This window comes from Adiantum capillus-veneris, chromosome 6 (genome assembly GCF_014529385.1).
Source record: "Adiantum capillus-veneris isolate H3 chromosome 6, ASM1452938v2, whole genome shotgun sequence".
Taxonomy (NCBI): domain Eukaryota; kingdom Viridiplantae; phylum Streptophyta; class Polypodiopsida; order Polypodiales; family Pteridaceae; genus Adiantum; species Adiantum capillus-veneris.
In genome coordinates, this window is record NC_140936.1 from 128,122,964 (window position 1) to 128,150,661 (window position 27,698).

Consider the following 27,698-nt stretch of genomic DNA (forward strand, 5'->3'; position numbering starts at 1 on the left):
ATATTGACGAGTCAACTCGCTAAATTTTGTGAAACTAACCGCTCATCATGAATATTTGATCTATATGGACTCATGTATGTAAGGCGTTGGTCATAAGATAATAATTGTGCTAGTCTATTAAGACCAACAAAATTTGGTAACTGCTATGGTATGACACAAATAAAGAGACCATGGCACTTTATATGCTACCTAGTTGTAGGTTTAGAATCACCCTCCTTGAAATTTTTGGCGTATATTCTTGCTAGTTCATGATCTTTTGAGTTGATTTTTCTTGAATATATGGAATTCTTATTGGCAAGATGCAACATTGGATTGATACTCCATTCGTAGTACTATATATGGAATGGGATTCTATATGCTATACCATCCTAGAAAATTTAGTCACAAATTTAGGCCTTGCAAGAAATGTCAAGTCATTTTCCTTTTAGGAAAGGGGGCTTGTGGATAACAGTAAAGTCATCCAAAAACACCCTCGTAAATGATGTAAGATAGGGATCAAACACCTTTCTTGCTGCGTCTGAAAAGGATGAAGGTCCATTCTTCAACCCAAAACTCACCACTGTATACACAAAGGCTCCCCACTCTATTATAAAAGCACTATTATATTGATCCTCTAGTGCCATGCTAAGTTGATTATACCCTAAAAAACCCATCCAAAAAGCTATACATTTCATTTCCTAGAACTGAATCCAAGAATGTATCAATAAATGTAAATGGAAAAGAATGTGATACAATGGTTGCATTCAGGTTCCTATAATCAACACATACCCTCAATTTTCCATTCTTTTTTGGCACTACCGCAATTGGTGATAGCCATGTTTCTTCATGATTAGGTTTAATGAACCCAACCTATAGTAACTTGTCCAATTCCTTCTTATCTTGCTTTGCATAATTTGGATTCATCCTATATCTCTAATGTATAACAGGAACTGCATCTTCTTTGAGATTAATCTTATGTTGAGAAAACTTAGGATCTATACCCTTCATATCTGAGTAGTCCCAAGAAAAAACATTGCTAAACTCCATCAACAACTTCCTCAATGACTTTACAAATTCTCCCTCCAAAATTCTTCCCTATTCAGGAAATTTGAGGTTCCTCTTCATTACCTAAATTCAGTTGATGAAGTTCTTCTTTTGATATTCTAGCTGACTTTGACATCTGCTCCTCAAACCTTGTTCTGCTTCCATAATGGCTTCAAAGACTTCCATTTCCTTTTTTATTTCTTGCTTTGTCAGCTGTCGCTTTTCCAAAACTAAAAATTCACCCTTAGGTATCACTACTCCTGGCAACACCTGATCTGGTTCCCCTTTTGAGCTGATTTTCTACAGTCCCAATACTGTCACCACATCAATATAAATACAGGTTCCATAGAAGGATTTTCTAACAAAAACTCCTCTTCTTCCAAATCTTCCACTTCAGCTGCCAAACTAATAGCTTTTGCCCACAATGGTCTCTTTGACTGTTGTAGCCTGAATTCCTTGATCATAGCAATCTGAACTTTTTCTTACCCTCTTTAATTCTCACCTCATTGGATCCCCAATTTTGTTTCAACTTTGTTATTCTTCTAAATCAAGGTCTACCTAGAAGCATAGGATATGTTTCCTTGTCAAACTCCATCATTAACACCACATCATTAACCATGAATTTTAATGATGCTATCACAATCTCCTGATCCTTCAATATCCCCATTGGTTGTAATCTTCTGTAATCAGCCATCTTGACCTAAAATGGAATAGGTGCCAACTTAGGAGCTCCTAGCTTGTAATACACAGAGGCTGGTAAAATATTTACTCCTGATCCCCCATCAAGAAGGACTTCGTGAAATATTCTTCCTGCAAACCCAACCTGAATAGTTGGTACTTTAAAATTGACCTCATTAGGTGGACTTCATGAACTCCAATGTAAGCTACCTCCAAATCTTCATGAACATGTGCTATCATAAAATCTAATATCTAACCAACCCAAATGATTTTCTCATATTAAATTGATCACTTAATGTGGGAGAATAAACGGGAACAAGTGTTAAGATATAGATATGTGCTTATAGATCTATCTCAACACAGGGCCAATGGTAAAGGGGCCCTAAAGGGCGATGGTCTATCAAAGAGCAAGGCTAACCAATGGAGTATAAGACCTTAGGGTTAGATTCATTAAAGACCTCCAATAAATGTGTGTAAAAGTCCTTTGACCTTAGGTAAGCTAGGGCTAAGCTTGAGGTGGGAACCCAGCCCAAGCTCGAGATGCTTGTCGTGCTTGAGGTGTTTGTCATGCTTGAGGTGCTTGATTAAGATGCTTGAGGTGCTTGAATGGCTCCTTGCTTGAGGTGCTTGACTTGCTGCATGATTAAGGTACTTGAGGTGCCTTGAGAAGCTTCCCTGAGATGCTTGTGGGAACACCCCCTAGTTCAAGTTCTTTGTCATGCTTGGTGAGTAAGGTGCTTGATCACCTAAAGTCAAAAGCATTCCTACAAGAGGGGGGGCAAGCCCTTTTCCTAGGGGCTAGAGAGAGAACACCCACTCACACACACAAGGGAAGCCCCAACTTGAAGAGGTAGCAAGGACACATGTTAGGTCCCTACCCATGTTACCTTCATGAGTTGCTTGAAGCCTATTGGCTAGGCTTCAAAGGGGTCCAATGATAAATTACTTGAATTATCTAATTGATTTTGCATTTATCAAGTCCTCTCTCTCAAAGGGGAAAGGGGGACACTTGTCCCAAGGCTACCCATGTTGCTTGTAATGGCTCTTGCTTGTGATTGTCTAGGCCTGGGAGGGTCCAATGAGCTTCAAGCATGAGCTACAAGGGGGGGTCGACCCAAGCTAGCTAGGGGATTTCGTGAGGGGTATACTCACCCACACACACTCACAAGCACTCTCATTGTGTGCTATGCAAAGTGCAAGAGCTCCCTCTCCAAGCAAGTAGAGGTTGAGAGCCTACACCAACACTCTTGGCTATGGAGTGCAAATCCAACCAAGAGCCATGCTTCAATGCTTAAGCTTGCCATCTCCTTCTTCTTCATTACTATGCTATTATGTATGCTAGCAACAAGAGTATGATAAGTGAGGAACTAATTCTTTCTCCTACGAAATGTTTCTTCTTCCTCTTCCCTACCCTCATTCCCTGCTAGCTCTCTCCACCTTCGAAGGTGTTTGAGGTCTTGGGACTGAGGCTTGGGATAGTTAAATCTTTCTTCAAGTTCATGTTATGCTATGATTGTGATGCATGAAGCTTTCCATCTTCATTGCATCACCTAGGTCACAAGGAACACAAAGAATGTATTGTAACAAGTCTCTCTTAATGGGAGAAATCATAATACAAATGCCTATTGGAGGGGGGACCGGCTCCACATAAATCCGGTCCTCAACTGTTGTCATGTTCTCTAAATTCTCTCTCTTGCAAAAGTATTGTTCATGCCAAGTTAACTAATTGCTATGATTATGTTGCTATCTTCGATTATGTCTACCCTCTATGCTCACAAAGTTATTTCTCGAAACTATTCTCATTAATTTCCGCTATTCTCAAGTTGAATAGGCTAATTCCATTACATTGGTATCAGAGCATTTGGTTTCTCTTTTCTTGCTTAAGAAGAGAGGTCCTTAAGTAGCCTATAAATGGTTGATGTTGCTAATTATAATAGGGTAAGTGGAACTGGGATCTGATATCAATTTTGTTAAGCCCACTATGTGGGGGATGGTGCACACCTCGGGAGCTTTGGAATTAATAATGGAGTCTTTTTAGACTTGCCTACGGCTTTACCATTATTGAGCCACAAGAAGTCCGAAAGGAGCTAGCCCTTGGCAACTCTGCTATGTTAGACCTACTCCTCTACTCTCTATAATTAACCACTTTGAGCCGTGGGTGTAGATACTTAAGAGACAATTTTCAAAGGCTAAGAGGAGTGGCAACTAAGGTTTTGAATTGCCAAAGCATACACTAAGTACGTACATAAAATTTTGTTAACATGGCTGACAATAATCAAGAGAGTAGAATGAACATTGATAGCTTTGATTTTGCACATGAAGGTGCTAATGATGATGCTCCCATGTTTGTGAATTATCTTGTGACTAGGTTGCAACAAGCTATGGGCAACCCTACTTTGCAAGCCGAAGTTACTCAACAACTTCGTGCCTATGGAATTTCCCTTCCTCTCCAAGAGGAGAGAGAGCTTAGGAGGCCTCTTGAAGAGACCCCCAAAAGAAGACTCTCTCCCATTCGAGAGGAGGAATCCAAAGAGAAAGAAAGCAATGAAAGTCTAAGTTCTTTTGAAGATGTGGCTCCACGAAGAAGGCGGTCTAGAAGATCGCTTACTCCTTCCAAGAGGAAAAGAGCAACCCATAGTCCTTCTCCTCATCACTCTGAAAGGCAAGAGAGGAAACAAAGGAAGAAAAGGGCTAGGAAGAGGTCACCCTCTTCTCCTTCTTCTTCACCTTCCTCCTCTTCCGATGAAAGTTATGGCTATTCTCCTAGAGAATACAAGAGGGAAGGACATCGCAAATCATTTCCTGCATGGCGAAGGTCACAAAAGCTAAAGAAGTTCAAGGAGGGAGGAAAGAGTATCTCTTTTCTCACCTACGATGGCACCTTTGGTGCTACCGACAAAGTGTTGGCCTTCATCCAGCAATTTGATGCGGCCTTTGGGGACGAGGGCTTCATAGATTCCTCCAAGCTACGCCATGTAGCTATGCACTTCCAAAAATCAGCTCGTCAATGGTGGGCTAGCCTTCGTGGCAATGGAGAAGCCCCAAAGACATGGAAAACTCTACGAGTTTCCATCATGAAGCAATTTCTGCCAAGCGATACTAAAGATAAAGTTCTTACCAAATGGCGCGGCTTGAAGCTTCTCTCTCATGAGTCTATCAACAATTATGTAGACAAGTTTTGGGATTTACATCTCAAAGCTACTGTCTTTCAAAAGATAGACTTTGCTGAGCAAAGACAGCAATTCTGTGCGGGATTACCTGAAGAGATGGCCGAATATATCAACTCTCAACGGCCCGGTACTATTACCGAAGTAATCCACCACACCATGGTTGCTTCACGCATCAATTTCCATCAAGGGGCTAGACGTAATGTCAAGCCCATGGAAAACAAGGATAAAAATGATGCAAATGGGAAATCCAATGCTCAAAATAACTCCCAAGGCACTTCCAACAACAACAACAACAACAACAATCGGTCCAAGGAGAAGGGAGTTTACAAAGGTAAAAACAAACTCTCTCCTGAAGAGCTTGAAGCTTTTCGCAAGGACCATAAGTGTTTCAAGTGTGGAGAGCAAGGACATGGCTATCGTTCTTACCCCAAGAAGAATACTCGCAATGAGACTCCTAGAGCTTCCACCATCGAAGCTCCAAAAGAGGATGCTCATTGCAAAGGATCATCACTCTCCTATGCTTGGGGAAAGGTAAGAGAGCATGATGCCTTCATCTTGTTTGACCCAGGCTCTACTCTCAACTTCATATCAATAGAGTTGGCCACCAAGTTGGGCATTCAAGCTTTTGAGATGGGAGATATAGTAGTCGCTGATGCAGCTTTCAAGGGACAACAAGCCTCCATTACTCCCTTGATTGGGAAGTTGAGGCTTCATGTCCAAAGCTATGTCGACAAAGAAGACTTCTTCATCTCTCCTCTCCAACATCAGGATGTTATCCTAGGGGCACCATGGTTTGATCGCATGGCTGCCCACATGAAGTTCCCTGAAAGGAGAATTTACTTCACTTACAGGGGAAAGAACATGTATATAGATGCTAGTGAGCGTGGTCGCACTATTCCACTTGTAAATCCTCTTTCTTTTGATAAGTCAATGAAGAGCTCAGTTTCTGCGTACATGATTTTTGTCAAAGAGTCTCCAAAAGATACTAATGTTTCATCAAATGTAAATGATAGGAATCAAGAAGAGTTAGACTTGTCTAATTTTCTAAAAGGATTCCAAGATGTGTTCATCGATGATATCCCTATGGACTTACCTCCAAAACGAGGGGATGATGACCATCGTATTGAGCTCCTTCCTGGAAGCTCACCACCTAACAAGCCTCCTTATCGAGTCTCACAAGCTCAACAAGAGGAGATCATGAGGCAAGTACAAGAGCTGGTAGACAAAGGGATGGTGAGGCCTAGTTCCTCTCCCTTTTGTTCTCCAGTCCTTTTAGTGCAAAAGAAAGATGGTACATACCGTATGTGTGTGGACTATCGAGCACTAAACCATATCACTATCAAAGACAGATTTCCCGTACCTCGGGTAGAAGATCTGTTTGATAAGCTACAAGGCTCTACCTACTTCAGTAGGATTGACCTTAAGAGTGGCTATCATCAAATAAGGATAGTGGATGAAGATATCTTAAAGACCGCGTTTCGCACAACATTTGGTCTTTATGAATATCTAGTCATGCCTTTTGGCTTGACTAATGCACCAGCTACGTTCAATCGTTTGATGGAGAAAAATTTTAGACCATATCAAAAATTCACTGGAGTGTTCTTTGATGATATCATCATCTACTCCAAGTCTTTGGAGGAACATAAGCAGCATCTCCAAGTGATTTTTCAAGCATTGAGGGAGAACAAGCTTTATCTCAACCAAAAGAAAAGCGAATTCTTCCTTCAAGAGATTCAATATTTAGGTCATATTATCTCTAAAGATGGTATCCAAATGGATCCATCAAAGTTAGAGGTAATAAAAGAATGGCCTAACCCAAGAAATCTACATGAGCTAAGAAGCTTTATTGGTATGTGTGCATACTATAGACGCTTCATAGCAAAATTCTCTCAAGTAGCAGGACCACTTCACGACTTAACAAAGAAGAACGTTAAGTTTGTATGGACTACTAAGGAGCAAAATGCTTTTGAAAAACTCAAAGAGAAGCTTACTTCCCAACCAGTCCTCGTGCTTCCGGATCTCTCAAAGCCATTTGAGGTCCAATGTGATGCTTGTGGTGATTGCCTTGGAGCGGTTTTGCTTCAAGAAGGGCATGCCATAGCATATGAGAGCCGAAGGCTCAATGGTGATGAACGAGTCTTAGGCATTTATGAGAAAGAGCTTTTAGCTGTTCTACATGCCTTGGACACATGGAAGCACTACCTATTGGGGACTCCATTGATCCTACGAACCGACGACCAAAGTCTCAAGTATTTCATGACACAAACCAAGCTTTCCGACAAACAAATGAGGTGGGCAAATTTTCTTTCGCAATTTAATTTCCATATTGCTCACATAGCTGGTAAGCACAATCAAGTTGCCGATGCACTTTCACGACGACCAAAAGTTAATGCGGTGTCTATAGCTACTCACAATTATCTATTCTCTATGATAGATGAGTATGCTACTGACCCTGACTTTAGAGACATAATGTCAGCCCTTGCTTTGGGGAAGAAAGAGGAACCATTCACCTTGCAGGATGGTTATCTTCTCCACGGCAATAGGTTATGTGTTACCCATTCCCTTTGTGAGAAGGTTATGTATGAATCCCATGCTCCTCCATATGCGGGGCATAGAGGTATTCAACCTACTCTCCGAGGAGTAGAGACGTACTTCTATTGGCCTACCATGAAAGTGGACATACAAGAGTATGTATCAAAATGTGTAGTATGCCAAAAGACCAAGTATGATAGAGGGAAGCAACCTGGATTACTCCAGCCATTGCCTATTCCAAATTCACCATGGGAGAGTATATCCATGGATTTCATCTTTGGATTACCCAAGTCTATCCATGGGAATACAGGAATATGGACAATAGTCGACAGGTTTAGCAAGCAAGCACATTTCATTCCTGTCAAAAAGACTATTAAGGCACACCAAATGGCAACTCTCTTTATATCTCAGATTTTCAAGCACCATGGATTACCCACATCCATCGTGTCAGATAGAGATCCTAGAATGACCAATAATTTCTGGAAAGGTCTCTTTGAAAATCTAGGAACAAGATTGAATTTCTCTTCGGCCTATCACCCACAAACGGATGGCCAAAGTGAGATAGCCAATCTTACGATACTTGATCTACTCAAGACTTATGTTACCGAAGTAGATCAACGCTCACAATGGGAAAAGTACTTACCTCTTGTAGAGTATGCCTACAATAATACTGTACATACTTCTACGGGAAAAGCACCTTTTGAGATCATTGAGGGAAGACCTAAAAGTCCCTTGCTACTCAAAGTACATGGGAAGATCTTCGCCGCCGATGAGTATAGCCGTGACCTACAAGAATCTTTTCAAAAGATTAGGGAGGCTATATCCATCTCTCAACAAAGGCAAAAAGCTGCTGCTGATAAGCACAGAAGAGCCTTAATGTTCAAAGAAAATGATTGGGTCTTACTCAAGTTTCCTAAGGCTCGATTAAGGCAAACGACGGGCAAAAATCCTACGGGCCATCAAAAGTATTATGCTAAACTAGCAAAAAGATACTATGGTCCTTTCCAAATCTTAAAGCCTATCAATGAGACGGCTTATCAACTCAAGTTGCCCAACCATTGGCTTATACACAATGCCTTTCATGTAAGCTTACTTAAGCCCTACAAAGGAGAGCCACCAATTGAACCAATTATTGAAGACCCTCCCGAAGTCGAAGACCAAGAAGAGGTGCTACAACCCAAAGCTGTCCTTCGGCATGAAGACAAGGTACTACGACATGGTAAGATAATCCGATGGTATCTTATTAAGTTCAAAAATTATCCTTTTGAAGATGCTAAATGGATGCAAGGAGTACAACTTAAGGATAGTATGAACCTTGTCAATGCTTACAATGCTACATTAGAGTAAGCAAATGTACAAATTTCTTTTAGATGACTCATGTTTTTGTCTTATATGACTAGTCATCTTTTTAATTGTGCACAAATTTAACTAGTATGCATGCTTAGAATCATGTTTGTGATGACGACGTCTCTCAAACACCAAGTAGAATTTGTCACTCTACTTTGGGAGAATGAAATGGACTAAAGAGCAGACATGCTTGCGGCAGCTATGTCTCCCAAGCACCAAATAGACTAGTCATACATCTTCGAAAGATGTCGTAGGGTAAAAAGGGATCCTTTACCCGCTAAGTACGATTGACTAATGACTAAGACTTTATCTCTTCTACCTCATAGTCGAGGACGACTATGATTTCAAGAGAGAGGTAATGTCATAAAATCTAATATCTAACCAACCCAAATGATTTTCTCATATTAAATTGATCACTTAATGTGGGAGACTAAACGGGAACAAGTGTTAAGATATAGATATGTGCTTATAGATCTATCTCAACACAGGGCCAATGGTAAAGGGGCCCAAAAGGGAGATGGTCTATCAAAGAGCAAGGCTAACCAATGGAGCATAAGACCTTAGGGTTAGCTTCATTAAATACCTCCAATAAATGTGCGTAAAAGTCCTTTGACCTTAGGTAAGCTAGGGCTGAGCTTGAGGTGGGAACCCGGCCCAAGCTCGAGATGCTTGTCGTGCTTGAGGTGTTTGTCATACTTGAGGTGCTTGAATGGCTCCTTGCTTGAGGTGCTTGACTTGCTGCATGATTAAGGTACTTGAGGTGCCTTGAGAAGCTTGCCTGAGATGCTTGTGGGAACACCCCCTAGTTCAAGTGCTTTGTCATGCTTGGTGAGTAAGGTGCTTGATCACCTAAAGTCAAAAGCATTCCTACAAGAGGGGGGGCAAGCCCTTTTCCTAGGGGCTAGAGAGAGAACACCCACTCACACACACAAGGGAAGCCCCAACTTGAAGAGGCAGCAAGGACACATGTTAGGTCCCTACCCATGTTACCTTCATGAGTTGCTTGAAGCCTATTGGCTAGGCTTCAAAGGGGTCCAATGATAAATTACTTGAATTATCTAATTGATTTTGCATTTATCAAGTCCTCTCTCTCAAAGGGGAAAGGGGGACACTTGTCCCAAGGCTACCCATGTTGCTTGTAATGGCTCTTGCTTGTGATTGGCTAGGCGTGGGAGGGTCCAATGAGCTTCAAGCATGAGCTACAAGGGGGGGTCGACCCAAGCTAGCTAGGGGCTTGCTTGAGGGGTATACTCACCCACACACACTCACAAGCACTCTCATTGTGTGCTATGCAAAGTGCAAGAGCTCCCTCTCCAAGCAAGTAGAGGTTGAGAGCCTACACCAACACTCTTGGCTATGGAGTGCAAATCCAACCAAGAGCCATGCTTCAATGCTTAAGCTTGCCATCTCCTTCTTCTTCATTACTATGCTATTATGTATGCTAGCAACAAGAGTATGATAAGTGAGGAACTAATTATTTCTCCTACGAAATGTTTCTTCTTCCTCTTCCCTACCCTCATTCCCTGCTAGCTCTCTCCACCTTCGAAGGTGTTTGAGGTCTTGGGACTGAGGCTTGGGATAGTTAAAGCTTTCTTCAAGTTCATGTTATGCTATGATTGTGATGCATGAAGCTTTCCATCTTCATTGCATCACCTAGGTCACAAGGAACACAAAGAATGTATTGTAACAAGTCTCTCTTAATGGGAGAAATCATAATACAAATGCCTATTGGAGGGGGGACAGGCTCCACATAAATCCGGTCCTCAACTGTTGTCATGTTCTCTAAATTCTCTCTCTTGCAAAAGTATTGTTCATGCCAAGTTAACTAATTGCTATGATTATGTTGCTATCTTCGATTATGTCTACCCGCTATGCTCACAAAGTTATTTCTCGAAAGTATTCTCATTAATTTCCGCTATTCTCAAGTTGAATAGGCTAATTCCATTACATGTGCTCCTGGAACTTGCACATATGCCTGCATCAACTCCTCTAAGCTTTTGCTAATGGGATTACTTTCTACCATTGGAACTTCAGATTCTAAACTCCAGCCACCTTATTGTTGCTTCTCAACTTCCTCCATAAATGGAGGTAATTCATACAATGTATTAGTCACTGTCTTTCTGACTTCTTGTCGATCTTTCCATGGGATAAGACCTTTCTTCTTAGACCTTGTCATAGCCATAACAAGAATTGTGATCCCTTGGTCTTGCACATCTTCAATAATAATGAAATTTGGAACAATCACATTCAACACTTGACCCCTCTTCAGAGACCAGTGCTTTACCTTTCTCTTGACATTTCTTCAAGTGCTGTCTTGAACTAATTTTACGTAACGGATCCATGTCAATTAAGACCACATTGCTGTGAGTGAATGGTTAAGAGGAAGTTTTAGGTTTCCCTTGTAAGTTCTTGACTGGCCCCCCATATCTCACTTACAGACATGCCTCTTTCTTCTATGTGTTTACACTAGAACTCACAATCAGGTCCCACCTTACGGCCTTCCTTGGTGCAATAACTAGATTTCATGAGGGTTAGATTATATGCAATCCCCTGACCCTGTCAGTCGGGTCCTGGCACATGGGTCTATTAACTCTAAAATTCCCTCTCCCTTGATTAACCAGGTATACCTGAGTTTCCTGAACCACATCTTTGCCTTGTCTATTTAGAGAATGAGGCTTCCCCCTATTTTTTGGGTGACACCAACAAAATGAGATTAGATGTACTTCTCTCTCACATATATCACAGAAAGGTTTGTCCTTGGATTGAATGGGAGGATACCTAAGGCCTTAAGTTTCTTCAACAACTGCCCTTTTTCTACTCCCTTTGCCTTCTTTGACTTCTCTTTTTTTCTCTTACCAGAGGAAGGTGAATTATGCTTCCTCTTCTTCTTCTTCTCATCCTCTAAATTAGAGTTTGATTGAGAATCCTCTTCTGAATCCATTTCTAGCTCTGAACTACTATCTGAGTCTGAAGAATAACTCTCCTTCTTCTTTCTCCCAATTATCCCAAGCCTCTTTTCCACTGTTGTTGCAGCTGTAATCAATGAAACCCATTGGCCAAATCAACATTAGCCGTTGTTGCCTTGATATATGATCTTAGACCCTTGAGGAAAAACCTTGCCAAGGTTTCCACTGCTGGTCTCTTTGGTCCTTGCAAGGGTGCTATCATCACCCTAAATTTTTAAGCAAAATCCTCAACTAACATATTCCCCTGCTTCATTTTCTTTAATTTCTTCAAAACATCATTGGGTGTCTACAACTCTCTAAATCTAGGTAAGAAGGTGTCAATTAATGCATCAAAATTAGCAAACTGACCAGCCCCATACTGGCTATACCATTTCATAGCCTTTCCTTCCAACGTTGCAGGAAATTGTGGTAACTTAACTTCATCCCCATACATCCCATGATATCCACTAGCCAACCATTTGGTCTGGAACTTAGCCACATGGTAGTCACGGTCCTCCTTGGACTTCCCTTTAAACTTTGTTTCCTTAACCGTCGGATTGGCTAGTTGGACTACTAGGTTTGGGTTATCTAACATAACTGTTGGTCTTCTCTACCTTACCCCAATGGATTAAATTGCAACTTCCTTCTAGCTCTTAGCACAAATAATGTACCCAAAATTGCTTCAGAGGAAAAAGGACTTACCACATCCTAATATTGATTAGATGTTAATGGCTGCTCTTCTGTTGTACCAGGTGGCACCCCTTGTTCCTCATTCTAAATTTTCTCTTCAATAATCTCTATCCCCTCTTCTACTATAAATGAATCCTCATAATCAAAATCTGAAGTGGACATTTCTGCAACCTCATCATATTGAAATGGATCAAGATGTACATGCCCTTCAAGAAGAGGAATGGGTGTTGCACTAGTACTTGCTTCTTGAGCAAAGCGACTCTTCTGCCTGGTGAAATACACCCTGGAAACTCTTCTTGATTCATTTATTTTGGACAAGCATACACCGACTCATCACACACATTGCCCAATTCTACAATCCCAACTTTTAGATTGGAACCCGCAAGATCGCCAATGTGTATCTTGGCACAAATGCTAGATACATACACATGGAATTTGATAACTACCCAACACAATGTCATAATATACAATCATAATGAGTTCTGATTCTTTGAATTACCAAAAAAAAAAAAACACTTTCTCCCTCATACTTGAATGATAAGAACACTCTCATGAACCCACAGAACATGCAGAACACTCAAAATACAGAGAGATGGTGGCAATCGACATTCGAATTGCAGTTTCCAGAATCTAGTTACATTAGCTACGTATGATTCAAGAGAAGTACTTCTTATATTGATTTCTGGATATCAGGCTTCCTTCTCACATCTCCAATTACCCTAAGGTTTACTAAGGCTTACAATATACTCCTTCTACAGAAATGTGCAACTAGTAGTCACTCACTGTATTTGGAATTGGCATAAGGTTATATGCTCTAAATTTTCTAGCTTGCTCATATGTGCTTTTGTTTGTTTTCCTTTGAGTTGTGACTTTCGGCTTTTGCTGCATTGGTGTGTGCAAACATAGATCTCTCCTAAGTATGAGTAAGATGGTTCATGGTACCCTTCAAGTGTAGATGGTTTGATGAATATATCTTGTCCAAAAACCTTAATGAAAAGAATTTGGGGAGAATCTTTTGTAACTTTGCAAAACCATAAAAATGTAAATTTTGGACTAATCTCTGCTGAACAACTTTTGAAAAAAATTAGCCATGGAGCAATAAAGGGCCAAAATGTTTCCTCAGTACTCGTAGTGAAATGTCCAAGATTTGAAAGGGGATGTGGAAATGTCCTAGTCAAAATAAGAGTTGTGAGGTGACATACTTGCTCCCTCTAAATGCGAGGAGAACTAGTGCATCTTGCAAATTGTGCTTAAATGATATTCACTAGTTTATGCTTACGAGCTAGTCAATTAGCTAGTCTGCTATTGTGTGTAGACGTAAAAATCGCCTCTTTGTTGACATGGAACTTGCTTGTCCGGGTTCCTTTACATCTCGTTGTGTCTATGATGTGGTACATCAACCCTTTTGCACATTGGTTTGTTGACGATCTTACACTCTACTTGAGCTACACATACAAACCTTAAGTAGATTGTAGGGTGCTCATCAAGTTGGGCCCCCAATCTACAAAAAGACACCTCAAATGTTGATTAAGTGAAGGGTGAGTTACGGAAAGGCCCATGGAAATGGAAAGTCAAAAGACTTCACATCTAAAACAAAGAGGTGGTCGATTGCATTTATTCTTCTTCACCTTCCTTTAGTAGCGTGTCCTTCTCTTAGAAGTTTTCTTGCACCATGTAGGTAGAGTTTCCTTGCTTTTTGTAAGGTGGTAAATTTATTAGGAGATAAGATCATAAATAAGTAACAATATGAACACATTCCTTATGCATACTGTGTAGCACCTTTGTAATAATAGGCAACAGAATATAATCAAGAGATTGAACCATCACTAGACAACTGTTTTCGACATGGCTATTAATTTGGACGATAATTATCACGCTCTGCTTCTACTTGTTTCTTAGGCCAATGTTGAAGACCTAACACCACATGAAACCATAGAATTTTTTCCTCATGTATTTGGTTTCCTACATTAGGAAATGAGAATACACGAGGAGAAAAGTAATAGTATAAACATGTTGTCTCTTAGGCCAATATTGAAGATTTAACACCATATGATAGCGTACTAATTTTTAGTACTATGACTATCGATCATCACATCAATTAATTAATTTCTTGCAAAGATTTCTCCAACCGCTTAGCTATTAACATTATGCTCTTAATTGGGGTGAATGCACACATTCCATTGTGTTCGCCGCCCTACCCCTCTGCTTCCTCCGTGGTGGTTCTCTGAGCTCTCGAATGTTCATCTATGCGTGCTTCTCAGCTCACATAGATTCACCTCGTCGCTTTTCTCGTATCAGTTCCTTCACCAAAGGTGTCCACTCCACAAGTTTGGTGACCTGGTCGACTGCCTCCGACTCCCCTCCCCCCTCCCTCGCTCTCTCTCTCTCTCTCTCTCTCTCTCTCTCTCTCTCTCTCTCTCTCTCTCTTCGTGCGATGGTAGACCTCAAGTGCCGCTCTCAAAGGGGACATGAAAATTCTCTCTCTCTCTCTCTCTCTCTCTCTCTCTCTCTCTCTCCCAGTCAGGAAAACCATCAAGCCCAACATTCCAGCAGCCCTGAAGTGATGTCGATTTTCTCGTGCTCCTATGGCCACTTGCCGCAGGAGCGCCACAAACCTCCTCACCTTGGCTCCATCTGCCACTTCCACGTCGGTGCACACTCCAGCTCCTCCTCACCTCGGACGCGTCCGAATCGACCCACTCCACCGCGTGCTGCTGCGCCATGCTCGATTTCGCACATAGAGAGAGACAAGGGTTGACATTGAATCGACACAGGCCTTCTCTCTCTCTCTCTCTCTCTCTCTCTCTCTCTCTCTCTCTCTCTTCAAAAAGATCTTTGAGGTCTCTTGGGATAGTTTCCTACCATGCTTAAAATTCTCTTCTTCTTCATTTTCTCTCTCTTCTCCCTCCATGTGCCATGGCTTCTCCCTTTTCGCCTACCCATTTTGTCTTGAAGACAAAAGGGGATCTTTCAAGATACCCCTTAAAACACCCCAAAACAAAAATTGGTCAGGCCTACTAGCATCCAAAATACTCCTACTAGGTGTACGCCACTCTATTATATGGAATCTTCATATATTCCCTCACAGGCTCGGAGCCAAAAACCTTTTGTATTAACCCTATGCTGTGAAACATTGCCTATCCACGAAGTTAACGCCACGCCTATCTTTCCTCTACTCCGGCATTGGAGCTTGCTCGACATCTGCTGTCTTGGACGTGGCCGATCACATTTGTGCAGCCCCGACCCCTCACCATGCTACCTCTGCGTATCTCCCCTCCTCGCCATTGCTCACTTAGCTAGACCCTCTCTCTCTCTCTCTCGCTCTCTCTCTCTCTCTCTCCACAACTCCATCTCCCTCTAGGCATATGCCCTCACACAGCCACTTTGCATGGCATTCCTTTAGCACACCATCGTGAGGTAACTCTTGAAATGCCCCCATGGACCTGACCATCATCAACTCGCCAAGAGAGATAGTTAAGTGACCATCTTAGACAAGTGTTCAATCTCATGCGGCTTCACGCGCAGCATCCTCTGCAGAAAAACCAGATCAGAAGATGTGCCTTTCTCTTCATGTCTGAACAAAGTTCTCATTCCTTGGTTTGCATCTCCACAGTCGGTCCTGGTCTTCTCTGCGGCGGCTCCTTCTGTCGCTCTACACAAAGCCACATCGAGTTCTCCTATGACATCAAGTCATCCCCATCCCTTGCTTGCGCATGTGCCTTACACCCACAAGGCTCCTCAGATGACCAACAAGCTCAACACAGAAAAAATATTTATGTCTCTCCCCCATTGGACTAGTACACGTGCATCTCTCTCTGATCCATTCCTACCTTCCTCTCCGATTGACACACCACCGAGAAAATCTATCCATCCCTCTCTCTCTTTCGATTGACACACCACCGAAAAAATCTATGCATCCCTCTCTCTCTTCCTCTCAGTCCTCACGTGCCATTCCTCCCCTTTTTCTCCCCTCTTGAAAACGCTTGGGAGGATCTCATCAGATTCTCCCTAATAAACCCCTTTTGCAAAATTTGGGAGCGTACAGTATCGGTCCACGTCCAAAAAGAACCCATTAATTAGGTCTCAGGATGTGAATCTTTCATTCGCAAAGCAAAATGGAATACATTATTCTAAAGTTCTCTCCTCCCCTCTGGCTCTCTCTCTTTGCGAGTCCAAATATAGTGCAAAAGGGAACGTGTGTTAGGAGGAGGGGATCTCGCAGGAGAAAAACATTGCACCCTGCATTCATATTTCCAGGCTTGAGGCAGCACGAGCTCTTTACCTGTGAGCTTTGGAGGCGTCCATCTCTTCTGCTTAAGAGACTGCTTGCAAGAATCTAGGCTTCAGCTCGCAAGCATCGCCTCTTCGGATCCTCACATCAACCCCTCCTCCTATCTCTCGCACAGCTCTCCCTACTTCTGCGAAGCCCTCGGCCATGGTTTCCTTGCCAAGAGCCCCCCCGTTCTTGGATCGTCTGTTGTTGCCTCTCGCTGAGGATCTAACAAGTAGAAGCTCTCCAAACCCGATGGATTGGCAACGCTTGTTGGTCTTTGTGGTGCCTTTGTCAAAGCTTGCATCACACGCCCCTCGTGATGCTCAGATGCTCTCTCTCTCTCCCTCTCTCTCTCTCTCTCTCTCCCCCCACCATCGCCTGTCTCTCATTTGACCAAAATGGTTAAATTATCAGTCCATACTACACGGAGCACCAGAGCAGAAAAACAAAACCATGCAGACACTAAACTAATGTCAAAACATGGATGCTTGATCACTCTTGGCAGAGCTTAAAGAGATTCCCATTCAAGCCTAGCCAGAAATCATGAGAAACACTTCTTTGCATTTTGTGGGGAAGTGCCCAAACAAGTCTACCTACAGCTTCGTCTTAGATCACTAGAATCCTGGACTGTCGACTGTCGATGCCCCATAAGGGGTTAAGCATGATTCCTAGAATGGCAACAACTCCCATATCCACTCTTTCTGTCAGCGCCGTAGCCTGTCGTGCAGCCTGACAGTGCAGGCAAAGCAAATCTCTCTCCTTCTCTCTCCTCCGACCTTTACAGCTGTCTCTTCTCCCCTCCACTTTTCCTTCAAACTGACTGGGAATCCCTTTGGATTTCCGTTAATGAACCCCAGTAGCAAAATTGGGTAGGCCTACTTGTTCCTTAGGTCAATGTTGAAGTCTAACCACCCGATATGTTATCATATAAATTTTAGTACACTAGTATGTGACCCGCGCATTGCCGCAGTTACATGTGCGTTGATTGAAGCAGCCATTGTTCTCCTTCCTTTCACAGGGAGGGCAAATGTGGACAAATGCCTATGATTCTCATGTGAGCATTTATAGCTCTTTAATACACTTGTGAGTCAACCACCACTATAACTACTTTCTAGGTGACAATGTATGACAACACACAAGGTCTAAGTGTCTTTCACATTCACATCAACCAAGCACAAATTTATATTTTGGATCAACACTATGTCTACCTTTTTGAGTGTAAGATCGACGAACAACTAATGAAGTGAAGTTACTCTCCACATTCTTGTGGATTGACTAAGGACAAATCTCCTTTTAGTTGGTCATGCAAAGCTCCAACATACTCCTCCTAATCATGGCAAGTTTGTCCTCCCCCCCTACCCGCAACCCCCCCCCCCCCCTCTTCTCTCTATCTATGTGTGTGTGTGTGTGTTGAGTTCAAGAATTATTAGGTCAATTTAAGGTCTTTTGGGAATGAATTAAGTAATGGGCTCCCTTCGCATGATGTTTTGTCTTAACATCCTACATTTCTCTCTAAGGAGGTAGCGAATTTGCAATTAGGCTAGAGATGCCCCCTCACACAATTGATATGGGACCTTGGTGAGTGGTATTGACCCTCTAAATAGACTAATAGAGAGTTGATATCCTCTTTGGATATAGTGTTCGCATTCAATGATGAATTCTTTAGATCCATTAGCATCCCCTCTCACCATCCTTACCAATCAAGGCATTGGTCATGATAGCAACTCTTTCATGCGTCTCTCGTGTAGTTTTGGTCTTGCATTTGGGGCATCACAGTCAAATAAGTCATCAACTGCTATTTGTTGGCACTTAGGATACATGTACTAGCCATGACCCAACATGCCAACATTAACCACATAGTAGTAGAAGAAACTTTGCCATTGGTATGCACAACTGATTTGCTGTTCAGTGTGTCGTTTGCTTCTCAAATGCAATATTCGAATATAAGGCGCATATTGTTTGTTTGTGTACATTTGGGCACCATTGGCACCTTAAAATGTGAGGGAAATGAAAGCAGAAAAGTTCACTCAATGGTTTCTCTTTGCAAGAGTTTGGGCATCATGCTAAAAGAAAGGGTGTGTTGCAAAATACACACACACACACACACACATACACATACACACATACATCTTCTTCTTTGAGAGAGAAGATTGTATTCAACCATTCACATGCTTGCCCTTACCCATATTTTATACCATAGTAGCCATTTGGCCCAGACCCTTAAATGTGAGATAGAGTATTGAGGCACTACATGGAGGAGAGTCTCTTTTTGTACGCAAATTATATCCCTTAACAATTTGAGAGTGCAGTCATCATACCCTACATGAGTGCTCAGCTTTATCACATCAAACTTGCTTTACTCACATTTTAGCCCATACCATGGCCTACATACCTTTCTCTCCTAGCCACCGCATGGATTCAACTTTTCAATGTCCACCCTTATATCCATAGTCTTCAAGCATGTTACATGTTGTTCTCGGTCACATAGGTCAATCTGACATTTAAGGATGACCTCTCTCTCTCTCTCTCTCTCTCTCTCTCTCTCTCTCGTTAACCTCTGAGGTCAGTGGGATTGTTTCTATGATATTAAAAGTTATGTCCCACTCTCCTTGTATAAGTATGTGAGCATGCAAGCCCTTGAGTTCAAGAATCAATGTTCATCGGCTAAATTTTGTAGGTCTCTTGTGATCTTCTTCTTCTTCTTCTCTCTCTCTCTCACTCACTCACTCTCTCTCTCTCTCTCTCTCTCTCTCTCTTCATCTTCTAACTTGCTATGCAACATGATGACTTGCTACAAACAATGTTTGGATTGGATGAGGTTTGCCTAAACTTAGTAGCTGAGAGTCAAGATTAGTTGGTCTCAAGATTAATGGGTCTCAAACCACGTCAGTAGGAAGAAAAAAGTCTCTCTCTCTCTCTCTCTCTCTCTCTCTCTCTCTCTCTCTCTCTCTCTCTCACTGCATGTCTAGTTTGTAGTATTAAAATGAAGCATGTGAGAGGCTAAGAGCCTGATCGCGTGTCTAATCGCGTGTAGTAGCGACCCGGCTTTCTACTCGATCACGAGCTAGATCTTCTCTCTCTACCTATCTAATCGTGGTAGTTAAGAGCCTCAAAACGGGCATAGCGTTTTACATGGTTGACTTTTGAGGCCCTCTTGGTTAGCAAAAACATGCTCAAGATCTATCTCATCACTCAGTCAAATCAAGCTTTTATCTTTGAAGCCATTGATTTTCTTGACTTGCAAACAAAGCTGGAAGGCTATTTAGCCATTCCAAAGTGATCAGGCTCTAATGTAAGCAAAATGACATGGAGGCAGTCCCTCAATGGAGGCACGTGCATGGAGGTAGCCCTACCATAAGAGACCGGAGTCATCATTTCTAGGGGGAGGCAAAGGGCCTACAATAGGTGTGCAACACCAAGGAGGATCCAAATGAGCAAAGGATTGCTAACTCCAAGACCAAGGTCGATACTCTCGACTGACAATGATCATCCTCCAATGCAATCACATCAGTGTTTTGGAAAAATCATTTTTTCAAACATACAAAATTGCTTTCCTTTAATTTTTCAAGAGGAAATTTAGAAGATTAGGCTTATTTTGCATGTTTTTACACTATTTTTCTCTATTTTGGGGCAGAATTTCTCTTTTTCCCCTTGCCCTCAACCGGCATTTTTGAAATTGAAAACGACATGATATTAAGCTGAGACAAATTTTTCTCAAACACTAAATCGAAGACCCGCCTTACACGACCATTGTCGTGAGCATTGTAGCAGCAGGCAATGCCACCTGTCCCGTTGCAAAACCCCTTTTTTCCTTGCTTAGGTCAAGAGTTCGAGATGTGAAAACTTGGGAAAGCTAAAAAACTTGGATGGTCACATTGGAGCTCTCACCATTGTAGTATCTGCTAACTGGCCAAAAAAAGACAAAGAAAGTGTGGAGATGGATGTCTCTCTCTCTCTCTCTCTCTCTCTCTCTCTCTCTCTCTCTCTTTCTCTCTCTCATGGTGTGGAGGGCCACAACTAGGCAAAAATGGAGCTTGTCAGGATCAAGGGTGGCGAAGAGGAAGCGGTAGAGGAGTAGGTGGCTCAGCAAGTGCTTGTGGCAAGTGGGACATGTATTGGATCCAGAGTCTTGATGTCCTAGACAGCAGAGGATTGAGGTTGTATAAGAATGTGGGGCTCATGGCGGATCGGCTGTTTGTTGGTAGCCAGCGGTGTTGATCCAGGAGACTACTTGAGGCCTGTTGCGGCAAATTTTGAGAAGTTGTACATGAAGTAAGTGGTGGGTTGTGTTCATGATCGAGTTTGGGTGGGTGGGGGAGGGGCTGGGGGGTGCAATTCTCTGTCAAGCACCAAGGCCAATCAATGGCACTCTCTCTCTCTCTTTCAAAAAAAAATAGACACACGCTTCTCAGCAGGACTGAATGGGATTGGCCCTCTCTCTCTCTCTCTCTCTCTCTCTCTCTCTCTCTCTCTCTCACACACACACACACACACACACACACACACACACACACACACGCATAGCTGCAACAAAGGCGTCTCTCTCTCTCTCTCTCTCTCTCTCTCTCTCTCTCTCTCAGACCTGCGACACACACGACGGTGTCGTAGAAAATAAAACCTGATCTCTCTCTCTCTCTCAAACATGCAATGTACCACATCTCTCTCTCTCTCTCTCTCTCTCTCTCTCTCTCTCACACACACACACACACACACACGTGCACTTTCAAGGCGTACCAACTTTTTGATGCATGGCACATCTCGCTACTCGTTATCTTTCCAAGCTGCCAAGTCAAGCCATCCTTTACGAAAACAAAACTAATCACCCTTTAAAATTGAAGGCGGGAATGAAATTCCATGGCCTTGCTAAAGGGTTTAAATAACATAATATTTATATAGTACTAAGTATTGTAACTTTTTGACAAAACTGAGAAGTCAAAATTAAGTCTTTTCATTTTCTACCTTCACAATACTTGCTACTTACCCTTCACTTTTACATTTCAAACCCAAATGACTTCTGATACTTACTCTTCACTTTTACATTTCAAACCAAATGTTTCTTAAGGTTCTTGAAACAAAGGAGAGAGTGACACAAAGGAGAGAGTGACATATGGATGCCCTCTCCTTCCTTGAAAATTTTGAGCTCAATTATATATAGTATACATGCCCTTGGACAACTTTATTTAGTATTTTCTTGTCTATAAAGTTCATGTACAAAGCAAGTGCATCTTTAACCATCAGCTATAAAAAGTGACAATGGTGCCCATGTGTAGTGTGAGTTAGCGATGGAGAATGTTCCACTTGTTAATGCTATAGAGATAACTAGATGAGTAAGTGTGGGAGCTCGATGAGTGGCGCTCTTATAAAAAAATTTGAATATGGTAAAACACCATAGGCAATTTAGAGAAGTGCATGTTGATGAACGATTGGACAATGGTTATAAATCTCATCCTCCCTATTGGCGATTGTTGGTAAATCATGAATGAGATGTACATGTCTTTGTACAAAGCAGTAAGAAATATTGCAATAATTTATTCATCTTTTTTATGGCATAGCTGGAGAGGTCATGGTCTTCCCTGTTGTATGTTTTGAATCAATAAAACTACTAGAAATCCTTTTCCTTTATGTTATCTAGTAGTGTCTAGAAGTAGGTGATATTGACGAGACAACTCGCTAAATTTTGTGAAACTAACCACTCATCCTGAATATTTGATCTATATGGACTTAGCTATGTAAGGCATTGGTCATAAGATAATAATTGTGCTATTCTATTAAGACTAACACAACTTGGTAACCGTTATGGTATGACACAAATAAAGAGACCATGGTACTTTAGATGCTACTTGGTTATAGGTTTAGATTTCCCCTCACTGAAACTTTTGGCGTATATTCTTGCTAGTTCATGATCTTTTGAATTGACTTTTCTTGAATATATGGAATTCTTATTGGCAAGATGCAACGTCGGATTGATACTACATTCCTAGTACTATATATAGAATGGGATTCTAAATGCTATACTATTGGTTTTTAATTTCACAGTTGGAGAAAAGCCCCCGATCATGCTTTCAGATGTTTTATATGCCTTTTTGGCATGCCAAAGGCAAAGGCTATGGAGATGGGTTTGCTTTAATGATAGGATGAAAGTGGAATCCTAAGTGGTAAGCCTAGTGGAGATTAAAGAAAGGAGAGAGTTGGGCCACATGGTTGGGTCTTGGTTTTATTTCCAAGCTCTGTTTTTTAGGGTCTACGAATGCCTTCATTTTCCTTCAAAGGTTTTGAGTGGTTCCATGAGTGGTGTGTCTTTTCTCCTCTTCATTCTGCCCTTGTAGGTACTCCTACTCGGCAGAGAGAAGGTTTGGCTGAGCATATGATTATATGCTGTGATGCATGAGGCACTCAAGTAGCCTCAAGGTTTTGAGTGGTTCAATGAGTGGTGTGTCTTTTCTCTTCTCCATTCTGCCCTTGTAGGTACTCCTACTCGGTAGAGAGAAGGTTTGGCTGAGCATATGATTATATGCTGTGATGCGTGAGGCACTCAAGTAGCCGCCATCAACGTTACCTGCTGACAGGATGGGGTTTTTGGACCTCTGCTTGTGCTGCTTAGGCTGTCCTTTCTTAGAAGGCGTTTATTTTCTTGCCCCCACAGCCAAGATCTGCTGTCCATGATGGGTTTGGTCTGTGCGAAGCTTTTGGTTGTGTGTGCCTGAGACAGCAAGCGAGAGAAAGCGTTTATTTTCTTGTCGCTGCAGCCAACAGATGTGAAGCTTGGGTCTGTGCGTGCCTGAGAGAGCAAGAGAGTTTATTTTTTTGCCACTAAAGCAAGGATCCGCTGCCCGTGATGGGGTTTTTTTGGAGTCTAACAAGCTTTGGTTTGCGCCTGCCTGAGGGAGAGAGAGAATTTTTTTTTCCTGTTGCCCGTCATGGATTTTCTACACGTCATGGATTTGGTGCGATTGTATACGAGTGAATATTCATGTGTGCTTTAAGATCACAATGGTGTCATGATTTTGTGAGAGCCCAAGGGAGAGGGAGCGTTTTGCGCGTGCACACACACACACATCGAGTGTTGTGCTTGGTGAAGCTGTCCAAATGCTCGCACAGGCAAACACATTGAGCCGCTAAGCACTCACACTCTCTCTCTCTCTCTCTCTCAGCCTTCAAGTATATCTATCCGCTGCTAAGAGGGGGACTAGTGTTGATGGCGGTGCTCCTGGTTTACTGGTTGAAGTTGCATCGAGGGTTGCAAAATCACCTTCTGCATCATCGTCTTCTTCTACCTGAGGCCTGAGTCCTACTGACACAAGAGCTACCTAGCGTTTCCCTGGCCAAGCAGTGAGCACGCATCATTTTGGGGTGGGTGGTAACGACAACATCATCCATGGTGTTGAGGCCCCTCAGACCTTAAAAGGAGTAACGGGCTGGATGCAGTAGGAATTTTCCCTTGAACCTGAATTTTCATTCCATGCAGACAATGGCACATGGTCCTGTACTCTAGTACACTGAGTCCAGCTGGACTACACACCACAAGAGTGCAAGTAATCTTTCAAAACAAAAGTGCAAGTAATCTACACACCACAAGAGTGCAAGTAGTCTTTCAACTCATTGGCACAGATGAATCCATGCATTAAGATGGAGTTTGACATCTTGGCAAAATTCACTCCGGCCTTGAGTCTGCTGATTATTCATTGTGCTTGAAAGATTCATTGTGATTATAATGATTAAAGGAAACTGCGATCTTAATCATTAAATATTTTGAGTGAATTGTCAAGCCTAGGGACTTGCTACGCGCCGTGTGCGAGCCACAAAGGCTCCTAGCACACAGTCATACAACAGACAAGCTCACAAGGAAGAACGGTGTGTCACTCACCTTCTTGCGTAGTTGCAAATGAAGGATTCCCACGCCGAGAAGAAGAGGGAGACGCCGCTACGCCGCGCTCAACCGCCTCGCCGCCGTCGTGCCGCCGCAACGCTCGATCGCACACACACTCTCACACACTCTCTCTCTCTCTCACACACACACACACACACAAGGAGATGGTGAAGGAGAAGGTGGAGATGGAGCAAGAGCAGCTTCTATTGCACAATGAGAGAATGACTCAATTTTAGGTTTAATTGGCTTTTATGTGAGCTCACCCCATTCACACTTGGGCGCCCATGCTTAGCCAACTAACCCTAGCATGTTCGTGTTAGAGTGCGCCTCTCATCGGCGATCACTCTACCTTCCCCTTTTGGACCGACAAGCCCGGTGCCTGACTCTACTTAAATAAATAATACAGTTATGGTGTCCGCCGTAGGCGATAGGGTGTCCGTGAACCACGAGGGTTAACATGAATTAAGGACCGGTTAGAGTTCATTGTCGATCATTTAATGTGTTGAATGGGTCATAATTAGATATAGCTTGATTAAGAGTAGCTATTTATTTGTTCTGATTTAATAGAAAAGGTGGTATAGTGGAATCATAGCAATGAAAGGGTCTTAACATTTCGAGTGTTGGATATGTTTGTAAAAGTGAGATTTTATTTGGTTGAAAATCATGATAGGCAAGACAGACTTTGTTTAATTTTTGTAAATTTTGTCTTGAAGTTTATCTCTCCTCCTCTCCCATAGTGTCTTTTGACACTTTTCCTCTCTCTATAGTTGTTGTCTCTCTTTGACTCACACTTACCTCTCTAAAAGATACTTTTCTCTCTCTATCTCTCTGCTCTCTTTGATTCATGCTTCTCTCTCTCTCTCTCTCTCTCTCTCTCTCTCTCTTCTCCACCATCTTGGTACTTATCTATATAAATCCTTCTTGTCAGGTTAAACCTGCTATACCTCTAGTTGATGCTTTTTCTTGCTGCATATGTGACCTTGTTTCCTCTTGCTGCTGAGTCAAGGCCCAGGGTGTTCACTTTCACTCGCTCCATTATCGCTTCGCAACCATGGATCACAACATGGCCGGTTTGTCTTTCTCAACTTATTAAAGAGTATCTTGTTTGTCGAGCATGAGATTATTGGATACCTCGAGTGATTAGTGAATGCAAATGTTGTGATCTTTGATTTTGAGGAAGATGCATCTAATAATCTCCATGGCAAGAATGTTCACCATTCTTGCTCTAAGCTAAGTGATGATTGTGTGTCACCTCATATTGAAACACATCCAGTCACTGCGCGTCAAAATAAGTTGTCTCCCTGTCCCAAGTTACGTAAAACTCCTGCATCTTCTTTGAAGAAAGTGTTGAGACTTGTTCGAGGTAATTGTGACTTACCAATCTTTCTGTGTTGCATTAAGGTGGCATGCAAAAAAATGGTTTGACTTGTCCTTTTCTTGGATAGGTAAAGCAAATAGAGCTTTGCATGAAGATAACGCTTTCTGTACCACAGCGAACACAGATTTTTCTATTGAAGATTTTCCTAATATCGAGAGTTTTAACTCCCAATTAGCTTTGGTGCCTTCTTTAAAACCATTGCTTATATCTGAATTGTCAGAGAATACCACTTCTTGGTTTGCTATAGAGGGGAAGGTGTTGTCGTGGTATGGCACTTACAAAATTCAAAAGGGTGGCTATGGTCGCTTCCTTAGGGCAGATTTGCTAGATAAAGAATCTAAACACACTATAGCTTTTGTGGTATTGAAATTTACATTTCAAATTTTGTGGATCTCTTTGAAGTGGGTGATTATGTTCGTTTAGAAGGAGCTTCTTTGAAGAAAAAGGTTGGGAGGGATGGAGGGACTAGCTCATGGAGCTTGCATGCAGATGCCACAACATTATTGGTGAAGACAACCATTTCGACTATTCTTTGGTTCTCTATCATGAGCATAGGATTAGAGAGCTATTGGCTGCGCCCACATCAGTCTTGGCTCAATTTATCTCGAGAGTCGCCTTCACAATGGTGGTGAAAGTAGAGACTACCACTAAAAGTGATGGGACTTTTAATTGTCGCTTTACAATAGCTGACGGGCCTCCAATTATTGATAGAGCAAGTGTGAGTCTTCTTCACATCAACTTCACTATCTTTTTGTCTTCCACTCATTGCTAATGGCTCCTATTTTACCTCTTGTAGTTGTTGTTTGTGCCTTCTAGGCGTGTAGATTACCAGAACATTGTGAATGTGATCAACGACCTTGGATACTACTCGTGTGTGGCACATAATATCAACGTGTTCAAGCAACAAAAAAACACTTTGTCCATTGTAGATGCTACTATCTTATTGCCATTGCCTCCTAGCTTAGAATCGCTCTTTCGACAGCATCTATCTCAACAAGTATCTAATTCAAGATTTGGAAAGAAGGTAGTAGACTATTCTTGTTAATTTTTGTTGCTGTCTTTTTTATGCTAAGTGATGTTAAGGTTTTTCTAGATCTTTGGCACATTAGAAATAGTCAACCTCAATAGCCTTGAAATTCAATATGCATGTGAGACTTGCAAACGAACGAATGTGAGTCGTGAAGTCTTGAATCCATTTTGCTACACATGTGGAAAGCTTTCCACAATATTTAAGACCCCTGCATTGCAAGAAAAGCTAATTGCTCAAGGAGGAGATCCTGTCACTCTCAATCTACAAGGCGGAATTGTGGATGTTGTGCCTGGTCTTGCAAAACCATTCATGCACCTGTATGAACCAATCTTCTGGATTTAAAAGCTTCTTTGCCAGGTTTAAAGAAAGTTGGCACTTTTGAGATAGACAAGCGAGGATTCTTGAGTGACTTCAAAAGCGCATGATCCTGGTGCCCTTTCATCACTTGAAAATCTCCAAGGATTCGAACTATTCACTACTGCTATGTCTTAGTAATCTAACAGCCAAAAGCTTCTTCCTGGTACTCTTCCTTTATCCATTTCCCTAACTAAATCGAAGTTTTAGAGGATAAAATACATATTTTTTAGGTGATGGCTTTTGTCCCTAACATATTGAGTGAAAATAGGCAAAAGATTTCCCTTGACATGGAATTTTTGTCTCATCTTCCTGGCAATGATGATGTTTGTGAAAGAAGTATTGTATCTTTTTGGGTTAAGTTTGTGTAAAGATGCAATGGAAGATAGAATTTTGGAGTTGATTATGCAA

The 27,698-nt window shown here is 42.0% G+C and overlaps 2 pseudogenes; one reads left to right on the top strand and one right to left on the bottom strand.

The window, feature by feature from the left end:
* Window positions 1-1,078: 1,078 nt before the first annotated feature.
* LOC147456256 (uncharacterized) lies at window positions 1,079-1,690 on the bottom strand (annotated as a pseudogene).
* Window positions 1,691-20,826: 19,136 nt separating this feature from the next.
* On the top strand, window positions 20,827-27,275 carry LOC147456257 (uncharacterized; annotated as a pseudogene).
* Window positions 27,276-27,698: the final 423 nt, after the last annotated feature.